We start from the raw sequence: 15,578 nt of genomic DNA, 5'->3' as shown, positions 1-15,578 counted from the left end.
CATCAGAAAAATCAGATGAGGTTTATATCTGCCACTTTAACAGGGGCTGTGTGCTTTAAAGAAGAAAGTGAGAGTAACTATTGCAGATTATCCTCAGAGAGCAAATTCGGAAGCAGTAATTATTATTATTATTTGTATTGCAGTAGCACCAAGAGACCCCCAACTGACAAGACCGCCACTGAACAAACACATAATTACAGACAGTCCCTGCCCCACAGCGCTTACAAGCTAAGCAAAGTGGCAAAGGATGATGGGAATCAGGTAGAGTTATGTGCCCAAGGTTGTACAGCAGGGTAGGAAGAACCAAGAACAGAGCTCAGCACTCATGAAGCTCAAGCCAGGGCCCAGTTTACAAGAGCACATTGCAGGCAGAGTATAATCATCAGAATCAGCGTCACAGAAATACACTGATCTGCAGGATTCTACTCTGTAAAGACACGCTGTACTCCAAGCTCTAAAACCTAATCTCTCTCTTTCTGCCCAGGTATTAACTGACGACTGACATGGTTCTACTTGTCAGCCCCTGGGGCCTCCTGTTTTATTTGCAAAACGCTTTGTTCAGACACAAAATCTGGTAAATAACTTTTTCCCTCTCATTCGTAATGAAATATACAGCCATATAGGAGAGCCATTTATCCTGTTTTGTGTGATCTTGTCACTACAGCTGCCACTATCCTAGTTCCTGTGAATACAGAGTTGTTCTGCTTCCAAATTTGGAAGGAGTCCTGTTTGTTGTTGTTCTTTCTTCTCTCTCTTGTCCCTGCCCCCCTGCACCACTCCTACATACAAACCGAGGGCCGACTCCCAGAGCTCTAACATTCTCCATTGCCCAGCACATTTTTGTAGTCATTTTACAGCAGTGAAAGTGAGTGTGAAATGCTCATCAAGATGGGTAAAAGCTTTACAGCCATTTTGCACTCGCTGTGCATCCGTGCAAATATTTACACAAGGTCCAGGACAATAGAGAATCAGGACCAGTTTTTACTTCGGCAGACAAACTCCCACTGACGTCAGTAATGGCTGAGTAAGAACTGGGTAAGGATCTAGAGATTTTGTCTCAAAATGAATAAATGTATCGGCTTGGCCAGTGATTCAGACCACGGGCCAGAATTTCATTTACACTAAAGCCCCTTTACACCACTGCCAGAGTGGTATAAAGGGGCCTTTGTGTAAGTAAGAATATTTTCAGGTCTTCCTGCTCAAATTTTAATTTTTAAATGGGCAAATGTTGTGGGCATAATTAAGGAAGCCTTGTGGCATTTTTACTCCTAAATTAGAGATGGGGCCTCAAATTTGTCAATGTTTAGCAATACTTCCTCAAAGTTTGGGAGTAGCTGAGGTTTTGGTTCAGCGCATTACATCCCTGCTCCAAAGCACATTGAAGTCAATGGAAAGCTTCCAGTGGACTTGACTCAACTCCCATGTGAAGTGCGACAGCCAGGAAATTCAGATCTGAAGTATTATTTATTATTTTTCTCGCACTACGGAGCCCTAGTCATGGACCGGGAGCCATTGTGTGGGCACTCTACAGCCACAGAACAAAAAGACTTTCCCTACCCCAAAGAAGCAACCTGCAACGTTGGTATAAGACAAGACAGAGTAGCTCAAGGAAACAATGAGACTTCCTGTCAAATTTGGGGATCTTCACATCCAAGACTTTTGTTTCGGGAGCATCTCCACCTTAAATATAGGGGGTGGAGATGTTATTGCTGGGTTTTGTTGTGACAGGCAGGTGCACATGGTGAGATATTAGCCTGCCCGTTCAGAGCTGAGCTTTTTTCTAAGTATAGCTAGAGTGCCATTGTATAAGGCAGATGGACTCTCGCTTCAGTTTATTTCACTGCAAAATGCTATTCTTTTTTTGATTCTTCAGCACACTTGCCGTGTTCACTAGATAGATTAGGCCATTGCATAACATATTTATTCTACTGTAATAGTTTCATTTCTGCAAAGGAGATATGCAATATTATTTCTGCAGCTAACAGTGGCTCTGGCATAAATTAGAAGATGAGGTTCCAAAAGGAGAGGGAATATGCTATGGGATGAACTACAGCTGTTTGCTGTATTCCTTTGGCCTGGCAATTATTTTAATAGGAAGAATTACTGGAGGGTTATTTGGCTTCTGCACAGTGTGGTCTGCATTTGCTGTCACTGTTTAGGAGAGTGGAAGACTGAAGCGTTGAACTCGGGTCTGTACCTTCAAAGCAATTCCAGAAAGAGAGGAGGGAGGGATAGCTCAGTGGTTTGAGCATTGGCCTGCTAAATCCAGGGTTGAGTTCAATCCTTGAGGGGGCCATTTAGGTATCGGGGGCAAAAATCAGTACTTGGACCTGCTAGTGAAGGCGGGGGGCTGGACTCAATGACCTTTCAGGGTCTCTTCCAGTTCTGTGAGATCAGTACATCTCCATGTTTTATTTATTTTAATTCTGGAGCCTTTGCGCACACTGCATAATACCTGTTTGCAAGTGCAGCACCAACGAATGGTTGAAGAACTGGATATAAAGATATGTAGTAAAAGCTCCTTTTGTTCAATAATTATTATTTATTATGTATTTGTATTGTGAAACTGCCCAAAGGGTCCATCTTGCATTAAGATTTTGATGAATACAAAGAGCTTACTACTTCCTGAAAATATATAAGATGAAGTAAATAATGTACACCCACCTAAATACAAAGAGAATTTTCTGACTGAGTGGATATTTGTTCCTTGAGGAAAGTCTGGGACCCTCAGCTTCTGAACCTGCACTTGTTGCATTAATGGGGAAAAAGTGGAAATCTTAAACTGTATCATGATTTCTGGAGTCTTGGGTCAGTCTTTCTCGTGTGGTGTGAAAGTGATTGTACTCTCCAGCGCTGGTTTTCAATAGGAAGCTTAAGGGTGTATTAAAAATGCAGCATCACCCTGTGAGATTGCTGCTGCTGTGCCTCAGATATAATCACTGGTGATGTGGTCCTCAGACAGCATTGTTCGCTTAACAAGAAAATCACTGCCAAAGAGGAAATCTCCTTGGGGGCTAGCAATATTTTAGCATGCTTATTGTCTGAGGATTTTGGAGTTCTTCACAGATGTTGATTAAGCCACATGATGCCACTGTGATATGGGGGCTTTTCTGTTGACTTAGAAAGGGTTGCTTTGGGAACGACGTCAACAGGACTCTCCACTGGGCTTTGGATCAGGTCTTAAGGTTTAAAGCCTCATTTGGTGCCAGTACGTAAGGAAGGGACAGTCCTGGGGACACAAGAACCAGAGGGGCCATTGCTCTTGATACAAAGTATTCATAAGTGGTCCAATCAGCTGACTGAATGAGAGTGAAAAGGTATGTTTGTAGTTTTTTGTATCGCTGGTCTAGTTGGGCCATGCGGCAATTTTGAATGCAATCCCTCCACCGGCTCTGAAGCACAGCAGACCCTGTCAGCTTGCTGAGTTTGGCAGTTTTCCCTGCTTCCCTGCCAAGTCTGAGAGCACCAGTATTCCCAGGCGGGTACTGTTTTGATTAGTGCTGGCAAGTGTTAGTGTCATTCAGTGAAAGTATCTTGTGTAGTCATTGTGATTTGCTTTAGGTGGTTTAATGAGAAAATGAATTACCGCTCTCTTAACTTTTACTTTCAAATGAGCTTCCTGAGTCATTAAATATTTAAATGCCTTATAACTCTTAAAGTTTATATTCTTTTTATTTTTAAAAAACCTTTTAAATGCATAATAAAGCTGCTGAGAAGTTGTTTCACCAATAGACTTTATTTGCACGTTTTTTAACATGTGGCTATTAATGTAGGTGGATTCGTTTAAAGGATCTAGTTAAAAAATCGAAAAGTGTCAAGTCTGTGATATACAGCATTTGGGAAGACTTGAGCTCCTGCAGAAGTACACAGCCTGCAAAGACCTCATTTAAACATACAGACAATTCAGAAACTGTGTTGGTTGGTTCAAAGGATTGGTAATGGGAAACCACATTTGGCCTCTCAGTCTCCTATTCAAATCCAGCTTCAGTGGGTAGCAATAGAAAGTTAGAAATTGATAGGTGTTCACTGTTCAGTTTCTAAGGTGCAAAAGTCCACATTTAATAAACTCCCACTGTAAGTGGTACTAATTAGCACTATTGTTAGTCTTGGGATATGCATGTGAGCTTGGTCAAAGTTAGCCTTGGTACGTCTCCTGAGGTGGGAACTACACTCTCAGCTTGAACTGTATGGACATCCCCCCAACCCCAGCCAGAATAATGTGAGAAACTGATCTCGTGGCCAAACCCAAAACATTTTCAAACAAAATTCATTCCAGGTTGACCCGAAACAGGTTTTTTTTGCCCTCTTTTTCTAAAGGTTTTGGTTGTGTTGGGCCAGCTGTAAGTTTTTCTTTGCTGTGTAGACCTAACCCTAGTTTCAAGCATAATTCTTCTGTGTTCACGTTATTGAAATGATATACCATATACTCTGTTTTTCCTCTGCTTATTGTGGACTCATGTCTCTCCAAAACATCCCTCCACTTATGAAGATCCTCTGCTAGACTGTCTTTCTCCTCACTGCATAGAATGATATTGTAGAACTGTCCGGCCGAGGTCCGTCCCTTGGCGAGGCTATGGGGTATCCCACCGCCTCTTCTAGCTCGCTGTCAGTCAGGGCTCGGCGCTAGTGGGGGACCACAAACACATGGTTAGGGGCTAAGGCCCTTTAAGATGGGGCTGAGCCAAGAGTTCTAGAGCAGCCCAGGCCCTAAGTCAGGGACTCAGGCCCTTAGGCAGGGGCTGAGTCCACAGTTCAATAATAGCCCAGGCCCTAGGTCAGGGCAGGGCAGCAAGCAAATAGTCAAGGACTCAGGCCCTCAGGCAAGGGCTGAGTCAGCAGTGAGTTAGCAGCCCACGCCCTAGGTCAGGGCAGCAAGCAAATAGTCAAGGACTCCGGGCTTTACGCAGGGACTGAGTCAGCAGTTCAATATCAGGAGGTCCTAGCCTCTCCAGGCCAGGGAAAAGGGGGAGTCTGCCACCCAAGGAGTGGATGGCAGGGGGGACGCAGGCCCTCCCACTCCACTGCGTCCCAGCCCGGGGCCCTGGCAGCGGCAGAGACTCTCTGCTGTCAGTGGAGATCCTGGCCACAACACACTGACATCGGCTCTGGCAGTGTTGCAGCCTGACTGGGCTCGGCTGCCCCCGGGCTATTTCCACTCTCCCCCTTGTAGGGTACGTGAGTTGTCGTAGCGTCGCCGGCAGTCTCAAACACCATCGGTTCCTCTGGGTAAGTAGCGGACGGTAGGCTCGGCTCCTCCTCGGGGTAGCTGGCAAGAGGCAGGCTCGGCCTGCCCGGTGCGACCTCAGGCCGGCTGCAGCCTTCTGCTGTCTTCCCAGAGGAAGCTCGGTCGCAGACGTCTGGTCTCTCCGGCGGCTAGTTCCCAACTGAGCTCTGCCAGTGAGCTTTTATACTTCCAGGTCTGCGCCGTGTCCTCTGGGGGGAACCGCAGGACCCAGTGACTCCGCCCACGTTGGTGTTAGGGGAGGTCCGTCCCTCGGCGGGGCTGTGGGGTATCCCACCACCTCTCTACAGATATCATCTGCAAACAGCATGTCCCCTGGGTGCCACCTTCTGTACCTTCCCTGTGAGGATATCCAGGAGGAGGTAAAACAAGAAAGGGCTCAGTGTTGATCCTTGATGCATTCCTACTTTTACCAGTGGAAGTTCTGACAGTTGATGCTGCACATGCATACGTGGCTTGAGCAAGCCCCATATAAAGTTCTGGTACCATTTTCTTCCTTATATACCACCAGATTATATATTTGTTTGCATTATGGTAGTGCCTAGCCATTCATGGACCAGGACTTGTGGTAGGCACTGTATGACACAGGGCAAAAAGACAGTCCCTGCCCCAAGGAGCTTATAATCTAAAGACAACAGCTGGATACAGACCGACTGATGGAGAAACACAAGGAAGGAATCAAACAATACTTTGTCAGGCATGACAGACTGTGGTCTCAGCGCACCAGCAGCCTAACCATTACCATGTGATGTTATAGGGAGGGAGGGACGTCTCTGTGAATATTAACAAAAAGTAAAATTTTATTCTGCTTTGACAGAGGTCTGCGGGCCTGATCCAATTCCCACTGAAGTCAGTGGGAGTTGTGTAGTAACTGATACTACACAATTTGTTGTGTCTGTATTTGTTACGCTAAAACTGTATCAGCACAAAGTGACCAAAGCACAAGTATAACTGCCAGATCACATGTTTCCAAAAGTTCGTCAGGGGGAAAAGGCCAAATGTTTTGTTGTTAATAAAGAGAAAAAAAAACAAATAACAGTTTGTCATCATCAAATAATGTTCCTCGCAAACAGAATTGCTGTCTTTAATCTAGATGTTTCGAAGGGAACAGCAGTTCAGTGTGTTTTGTCAGTGTCAGTTTCTCTGGAGAGAATATTAGAATACTGTTGCTGACAGAACATCAATCATGGTGGAGATGAATTCTTCTGAAGCACTGATTTTCTCAGCATTGTGAAATCTAATTTATGCGGCATCACTATACATCAGTGAAACAATAAAGTTGCAGCCTGATACAAGCTAGTGGTAGCTCGTTATCTTCCCCCTTTCCCTTCTCCCCTCCCCCCACAATAACAAGTGTAAAAAACAAAATTAGGGGCCAGAGACTCAACTTGTGCACGTCAGCATAGCTCCAGCAATCTGGCCCGTTGACAATTGGAAAGGAAAATAAGAAGTGAATGGCCAAAGTTTATAAGGGCTTTTCCCACTTGCCTTTTAAAAATGTATAATGATTTTTATATGTAATTTGACGGTTACGAACAGTCAGATGCAAACTCCTCACTCATAAAGAGCTGAAGGTTGTGCTATGTGAAAAATTAATTTTATCTGCATTTGCAATGCAGTCTCGGATTTGACCTCTGAGCTGGGGGACACAATCATTTGGGCCCTGTGAATATTGAATTTTTATATAATTGCTTCAGTGGCAAGCATGTTTCTTTCTTATTGCATTCCTTTTACCCTGTAATGAGGTTAGAGAAGGAAAAGACTTTTAGCTCATTGAGTCCATACTCCTTCAAGTGGAGGACGCAGTTCCCTGGTTGGGATAATGTACTTGCATTTTGGGTTCACTAACAAAGACTTTGTAAAGGACTGAGTGACTCTTTCTTTTTTCTTTTTATCTCGTCTCCCATATGCTTTGTTTATCTAGAGCATTGCTAGAGCTGGGCAAACACTGCAAACGATTATGCACAATGTTCCTTTGAATTTTTTAAGCAATTTACGTTGACCATTTTCCCACTCCTTTTATGCCTACTTTCTGTGACTATATTCTGGCAGATCTGTTTCCTATCAGAGCACTTTCTGAAATAGCAAATTGTACATAAATACTGCAGCTCGTTCTCAGAGAGCAGTCTGAAGTGGAAAATTAATTAATTTATTTATCTATTGTAGAGCCTAGAGCTCCTAATGGCAATCAGGGCCCCATTATGGCAGGCATTGTACAAACACCTAGGAGGGGACCATTCTTGGCCCCAAAGAACCTAGGTCTAGATTCTCAAAAGTATTTAGGCCCCTAACTTTCCATTGAAATCATGAGATCAATCATTTCACTGGAAGTTAGGAGCTTAAATACCTTGGAGAATCTGGTCCTTACAGTCTAAATAGACAAAGAAAAATGGGGGGGGGACAGAGACACAGAGCAGTGAAGTGACTTGCCCAAGGTTACACAGCAAGTCAGTGGCAGAGCTGGGAATAGAATCTTGGTCTCCTGAGTCCCAGTCCAGTGCCCTGTCCACTGGCCCAGTCATGAATATTTGCATTGGAAACCTGATCCTCTGTACGCAATTCATTTCTCCCTTTAATTGGTGTAATTCTATTGACTAGTTGGGGAAAGCTGTACATGCAAAAGAATATTGGGTAAGGAGCCAGAAATGCCTTTTTACGACCTCCACTCCCCCAAAATATACTAAGGGCCAAGATCCTCTATTCCAATATCAATTCCTCTCCTTTCCCTTCTAGGGCTTCAGTAATTTACATGATGAGACGGGATTAGCATCCACAGAGGACCATTCTTGAAGGCAGGGAGGGATCTCATGCACATTGTTGCATCAAACCAGCCTAATATAGGCTTCAGTTAGACTACTTACATGCACAAAGTTAAGTGCTTGCTTAAGGGCCTTGCTGGCCTGGGGCTGGGGCCCTGCCACTCCAGGCACCTGAGCATTCAGTCTCCATCCTCTTCTGCACCAGATTAGGTCATTCCCAGGGTCACTCTACTTGGTGCAGAGTCGGTATATGCAACAGTAAAGGATTTCGGTGCCTTTACTACTGTGTAATTGAGCCTGAGGGTTTGGCTCTCCGATGACATTTCACCTTAATCATGAACTCAAACCACTGAATTTGAGAGACTGGGTGTACTAACACTGACAGAGGAAAAAAAAGACTGATTATCGAGAGCTCGTGTGACCTGCTGCATAACACAGTCCATGAAATTTCACCCAGCGACAGCTCCATCACTTGGTAATCTGTTCTGGTGATCGATTGCCTTTCTGTTGCTAAGCTGGTCTGGGCATTTCTAGTGCGCCAATCTCTAAGACCCCAATCTTGCAAATGCATGTGTTCCATTTTACATACCAGAGGGTAGATCTTCAATTGGAGCAAACTTTTCACTGCTCCATTGAGACAATGGAGCATATGAGCATTGACATCAGCTGAGGATCTATTCTGCCCCTAGCTTTAATGGAAGGACTTCTTACAATGTGTTAAGTTAGGCACGTGGGTAAGTCTTGGCACGATCAAGGCCTATGGGGCACTAATCCACATGGAGTTTGATAATGACTGTACAAGAAGAGAGAAATAGAGAAATTTAAAAAACAAAGCAATAGCTGTGGAGTTAAATGGTATTTAATTTCTTTTAAAACCTCTGTTTACTTTTATACTTGCATCTTATCTCTCTGCTACTTTGTCAATTACTGATTAATGTATTTTCAGACAGACAGTTTCATTAAGTGCTTTAAGTAATTAACCTACTATAGATTTGGCCATTTCCTTTCCAAAGTCGGAGAACTCACTTTCTTTTTAATAGTCAGCTCATCTTCATTTTCTATCTAAATTAGTTTCTTTCCCTCTTTCTAATTTAGTTTTTCTTTTCCTTTTTTTAAATCCTCTTCTCAATTCTTCATCTTCTGAGTTTGGACATTTTTTAAAAATTCATTTTAACTTCTGCTTATTTCTGTTCATTTTATTATTATCTCATCCCTCCCAACTTCCCCTCTAATTTATCTGCTTCATCCACCTACTGTGATCTAAGATGTAGGCTCCCTGAGCGCAGGACTGTCTCATTTGTTCCTTGTCTATACTGATCCTAGTACAGCTGGTGAAAAAGGGCACTCAACTCCTAAGGGTGTCTACCCAGCGAGTCTCAGAACTGGGGTTGATGCACTCAGGCTCAAGCTATGGCACTAAAAATAGCTGGGTAGATGTTTGGGCTTGGGCTCTAAAGTCTAGGGAGGAGAGTGAGCTTCAGGGTCCAAGCTCCAGCTCAAACCTGAATGTCTACACAGATGCTTTTAATGACATAGCATGAGCCCAAAGAGTCCGTCTTTTGACCTGGGCTCTGAGACTTGTTGCCGTGGACTGTATAGACACACCCTGAAAGTCAATGGGAATTGGGTGCCAAAGTTCCTTTTTTCAGAGTGGTAGCTGTGTTAGTCTGTATCAACAAAAAGAATGAGGAGTACTTGTGGCACCTTAGAGACTAACAAGTTTATTTGAGCATAAGCTTTCGTGGGCTAAAGCCCACTTCATCAGATGCATGCAGTGGAAAAAACAGTAGGAAGATATATACAGAGAACATGAAAAAATGGGTGTTGCCATACCAACTCTGAGAATAGTTGATTAAGGTTTCTCCTGCTGATAATAGCCCACCTTCATAGAATTGGAAGGGACCTCAGGAGGTCATCTAGTCCAACCCCCTGCTCAGAGCAGGACCAATCCCCAGACAGATTTTTGTCCCAGATCCCTAAATGACCCCCTCAAAGATTGAATTCACAACCCTGGGTTTAGCAGGCCAATGCTCAAACCACTGAGCTATCCCTTCCCCTTAGTCAATTAGTCTCAGAGTTGGTATGGAAACACCCATTTTTTTCATGTTCTCTGTATGTGGATGTAAATCTTCCTACTGTATTTTCCACTGCATGCATCTGATGAAGTGGGCTTTAGCACATAAAAACTTGTGCTCAAATAAACTTGTGGCACCTTAGAGACTAACAAGTACTCAAAGTTCCTTTTGTGTCTTTGAAAATCTCCCCCAGTAATAATAAAAGCCATTCAAAATCCTGATTGCTGACATATGCCAGCTGGTTGGAAAAAGCAATTTTCATCCCATGGGAAAATGCCAATATTTTGACATTTATTTGGATTCCAAATCAGAATGAAAAGTAAAATGATTTTTAAAAAATAGCACCATGAAAGGTTCTGAAAATGTCATAAGTTTGATAATGTCAAAAAAAATCAACATTTTCAATCAATATTAAACATTTAAACATTTCTTGGTTTGAAACATGAATGCACAATGATTTTTTTGTTTTGAAGACACATTTTGAAACTACGTTCTTTATTACAAAATGTTGACTCAAAACAAAATTGGTATGTTTGACTTTCCCAACAGATAGTCAAAGCATTTAATCAAAATCAAAATTTTCATGGAGAAAATTTCTATTTCAATGAAACCATTTTCCAATGGGAAAATGTTCTGATCAAAATATTTCAACTAGGTATATTAATAGCTAATAAATAACATGTCACTTTAAACTGCTCTTTATTTTTAACTGATGGCTAGTTAAGGACTATATTGTGGCTTTCCAGCTTGGGGTTTGGGAGGAGCAGAGGGGTATGTACAGCAGCCGGGATCCCCCTGAAGTTTGAGTCACCCAGAATTCCCCGGTCAGAGAAACCATTCACTGGGGTAGTGAAAGTTTCACCTATTTTTATTTTTAGCATGTGCATTGTGGGCTCTCTTTGCAGTAACTCAGCTCTGCCAGCTGATAGGCAAGGGGAGATAACAAGGGACCTACCTTTGCTCTGCCTTTACATAGTCTAGAATACAAGCACTTGTGCTAGATAAACACACAGTCCTTTTACATCGTATTGGGATTGAAGCTGGCTTCTGTGTGGGAGCACAAAGTTGGGGGGAAGTAGTCTTGCTTCTTTCTCTAAGGATTTTGGGGCCAGATCCTCAGCTGGTGTCAATTGGCCTAGCTCTCAATGGAACTAAGCTGATTTACACCAGCTGGGGCTCTGACCCTTTGCATGGTTTCTCAGAAGTTTACAATTCCCTGGGAAAAGTAAACAAACTTATAATGAGCTCCCATCATTATGATATTCAAGAAGAAAAGCAATTGTTTACTGTGATTATGCACAAACTTGAGGTCTTCAAACCAATTTTGAGGATTTCAATAACTCGGTCCTGGGTTAGGGGTTGTTATAAAATTGGATGGGTGGGGTTCTGTGGCCTGCCTTGTGCAGGAGGTCAGACTAGATGATCATATTGGTCCCTTCTGACCTATGAGTCTATAAGGACACAGTGTGCAATTTTCAATAGCACCTGAATGGCTTAGGAGCCTAAGTTCCATTGAAAGTCAGTGGGCTCCTAAGTCACTTAGATGTTTCTGAAAATATTACCCAGAGAACCCACACAATTTTCTGTGTTGTGGTGTTTAATGTTTTTTACAGTAGGTCAAGTTTGTCCCCCTTGTAATGCCATTGGCTTACGTGAATTTATCCCAGGGATCAGTTTGGGCCACATCTCATTCTTCTTGCGCTTTGTAATGTACTTTTATGCCTTTAATGCAAATTCCTTCTATATGCTCTGTAATCCTGCAGCTGGTTAAAGGGAGCTCCCTTCATGTTTCTACAGAGTCAGCCCTTATTTGTGCCAAGGAATTCACACTTGATGTCCTATGGACAGATGTCCATTAAGTTCATAGCAGCAAAAATGGTGCTGCTCCATAATTCTGATGCACTCCGCATATTCCCTGGGACTTTGTACATGAAAACCTTCTTCTGCAACACTTTCTGCTAACATAGTTTTGATGCTCCTCAGTTCTTAGCAGACCAACGTTACACTGGGAATCTTTCAAAACAGACATATTCCTCTGCAGGATCCATCTTGTGTATAAAGAATCATTCTTCTGCCTGCAGACTGTGATGGAAAAAGGAAGAAATTGTTTTCATGTCTATGGCATAATTGCAATGAAAGGAGATGTTCAGGAAATGGAAAGAAAGCTAAGATGCCAAGATAACTCAGACTGCCTTCACTGAAAAAAAATAGGTGTGTTTTTACCAAATAGTGGAGAGAGAGCACTTTAGTTTTACGGTGAGGTAACTAGACAAGGCCAACCACAGATGGAGTGAGATGTGTAGTGTACAGTGGTGACTTCATAGCAGTAAATGTTACAAGTGTCTTGTCTTCTCTTGGGATTTTATAGCAAGATACTTATTGTGTGATAGTTATCTGACTGTTAAAATACACTGTGTCAGTCGGCCTCATGGTTTGGCATTTCAAGCAATAGGATTGCATTATGTAAACTAGCTGAAGTTAGCTGTGTGATGGTTAGCTCAGGCACCACCAATGAGAAGATGTTGTTCAATAATTGTTACTTCTCATGAAAAAAGCTAATAGAAGGGTTTGTATTAACATATGGATGGAAAATCTTGGACATAGAGCCAAAGTCCTTTGAAGTCAGTTGGAACATTTCCATTGAGTTCAAATGAAAGACTCACATTGACGTCAAAGGATTTTGAATCAGATCCATATTGGGCAAGGCAACCATTAAACTTCAAAGGAGAGTCCATATAGGCCAACGTTGGGCAAACGATCAAATGCATCCTGTTTTGTGGTGTTACAGTTGGAGAACAGATGCCACGTATCTGGGGTGCAATGAAAAGGAGTCTAGTAAAAATAAGAAAGTTACAGAAAAACAATGTTGCCAAGTCTTGTGATTTTTAGTTTTCCTTATAATTACAGTTTAAACCCCTCACAGAAGTACACCAATGAGAAGTGATGTTGTTTTTGGGTTTTTTTGCAAGAGTGGCAAAAGCGTTATTGCTTTTATTTTGTGTGAAAATAAGCTGTGATTTTTTTTATGGTAAAATGTGCATTTGCTTGTGATTTTCACACAAGACCCCTATTTAAAGCTGCCCTCATTTTCCCCCCGACGCCTTTTTTTCCCCCCTTTCTCCCTGTAATTGGTTTTGTTCTGTCGGCATTCAGTCTTTGACCTGTGACAAAGACATGTTTTCCTAGATGGGAGATATGCTTTTGCTGACGTTAGTCATATGTTAATATACTCTGTGCTCTCAGCTTCATCAGAACAGTTTGCTTAACTATTCTGAGGCTGTCCTTTCTATTCCATAGGTAATTCCTTTGTTATGAGTGCATTTTTGGTTATTTGTTTTGGTGGTTTGCAGAGGAAGCATCTGGGCCTGTTTCTCCATAGCTCGGCACTTTGTGCAGGCATATTTGGCTGTTCAAAGGGAGTATAAAATGCTACTTGGCAATTTGCATCCACTCAGGATTGCCAATACCAAGCATTCAAAAAAGAGTCCAGCCCCCCAAAATCATGAGATCAGTTTAAAAAGCATACGTGTGGGAGTCCTCTTAATTTTTGAGCTTTTGTGGTGTACTTGGGCAATATTTTGAAGCCTTCCTTTGCAACCACAATGGCTGGTATCTTGCTGGTCTATAAATAAAAACTGGTGAGATTCTCACATATTCACAGGACTTGAGGAGTTGGGGCTGTACAAAAGATGCCAAATATTGCAAAACTCACAATAAAACCATGACAGTTGATTGGCAACATTGCTCACTTAAAACAGGTTTATCTGAGTAAAAGGCATGGGAGAAACAGGTCCTTTGATCTTCATAGTACGATCTTCATAGTGCAGGACAGTACTCATGGATTGTTACTTTTCTTCACTATCCTTTCTGAGATTTTCACCTGGTTATGCCTGCACATACTCTCCTTACATTCCTGATCTTTTGGAAGGCTTGCATTTTAAGGACCAGACTCATCTAGTCCACCTGTGCTCTGCTACGTTTATGCCCTTCTAATTCTGGGGCCAGCCATGGGCTAGTTCAGACCCGTCCACATCTTGTAGCCTAGGGTCACATGTGAAAAGAGCCGAGCATGAATTGGGACAAAAAAATGGAAATATTGAAAATCTTTAGTAACTAAAAGTGTGTTTTTTCGCTTCAATTGACCTGAAATGAAAAAAATTTCATTTCAATTTTGACCTTTTCCAATAGTTGATTTTTTTCATCAGTCTAATTAGCTTAAACCTTGAAATGAAAAGTCATTTTGAACTAGAAAAGCATAATTTTTCACTTAGAAATGTTTTGAAAATTTCTAAACTTTTTCCTTTAAGTTGGGAAATTTGTCAGACCGGATCCTGTTTTGCTAACTGTTTTGGTTTAGACAAATCAGTATTTTGCGCTGAAAAAACAATTGGTTGAAAAATTCCCAACCAGCTCTAAACAGGAATATTGTAGCAGAGCCAGGGATAAAACCCAAGTCATTTGCGTTCTAGCACAGTGCTTTACATGCCAGGTTGTTCTTCCTCGCACAAAGCTCCTCTTATTAATATTACCACTAGCCAAGTGAACACACATGAATATTTCTCAACTCTTACCCAAACACTGAACACGTTCTCCAGCAGAACTGTCTGTAACATGGTCAGGGGTGAAAGTAAAATAAGACTTACCAGTACGGGGGCCTGGCTCCAGGCCCTCAGAAGGAGCGGGGGCCTTGGGTGGAAGGGGCAGGGCTGGGGGTCAGCCTCCACCAACCAGCGCTTCCACACTGCCCAGCCCATGCCCGCCAGGGCTCGGGCGGCAATTTAAAGGGCCTAGGGCTCCGGCCACTGCCATGGTAGCAGTGGCTGGGAGTCCCAGGCCTTTTTAAATCGCTGGGCCCCAGGGCAGTTTCCCCTTTAGCCCCCCCGTTGGCAGCCAGGCTGGTAGGGATAGAGAACCTACCGGCAGGGCCGATGACGGGAGCAAAAGGGACAGCAATGTTAAGACACTGCTGCGGCAGCGCGTTAATGTCAGATGCGTATGGGACACTTCTTACCTGTAAGCTGTATCGGTCCACTTTCACCTCTGAACATAGTGCACATGATTCATAGAATCATAGACTATTAGGGTTGGAAGGGACCTCAGGAGGTCATCTAGTCCAACCCCCTGCTCCAAGCAGGACCAATCCCCAGATTTTTACCCCAGTTCCCTTAATGGCCCCCTCAGGGATTGAACTCACAACCCTGGGTTTAGTAGGCCAATGCTCAAACCCCTGAGCTATCCCTCCCCCCCCTTGACCCTGCTTGATTTCCCCTTCATCAGTCTGCCCTCTAACCATTCTATCATCTCTCAGGATCAAATGCAATCTCACACTTCTGCTTACACAAGAAGCTTTCATTATTCATAACTAATGAGCTACTAATGAAATCCCACTTTGGTAGGATGTACGTAAGTTATTTGCACAAGTAGCTTTATATTCCTTTTGAGTAATATACAGTTAGCTGTTAAATAAAAGTAATGCTCTGGGTTTATGATGCTGTCCACTTA

The sequence above is a fragment of the Gopherus evgoodei genome, chromosome 17 (assembly GCF_007399415.2).
Source record: "Gopherus evgoodei ecotype Sinaloan lineage chromosome 17, rGopEvg1_v1.p, whole genome shotgun sequence".
In the NCBI taxonomy this organism is placed as follows: Eukaryota; Metazoa; Chordata; order Testudines; family Testudinidae; genus Gopherus; species Gopherus evgoodei.
This window is presented reverse-complemented; position numbering follows the sequence as displayed.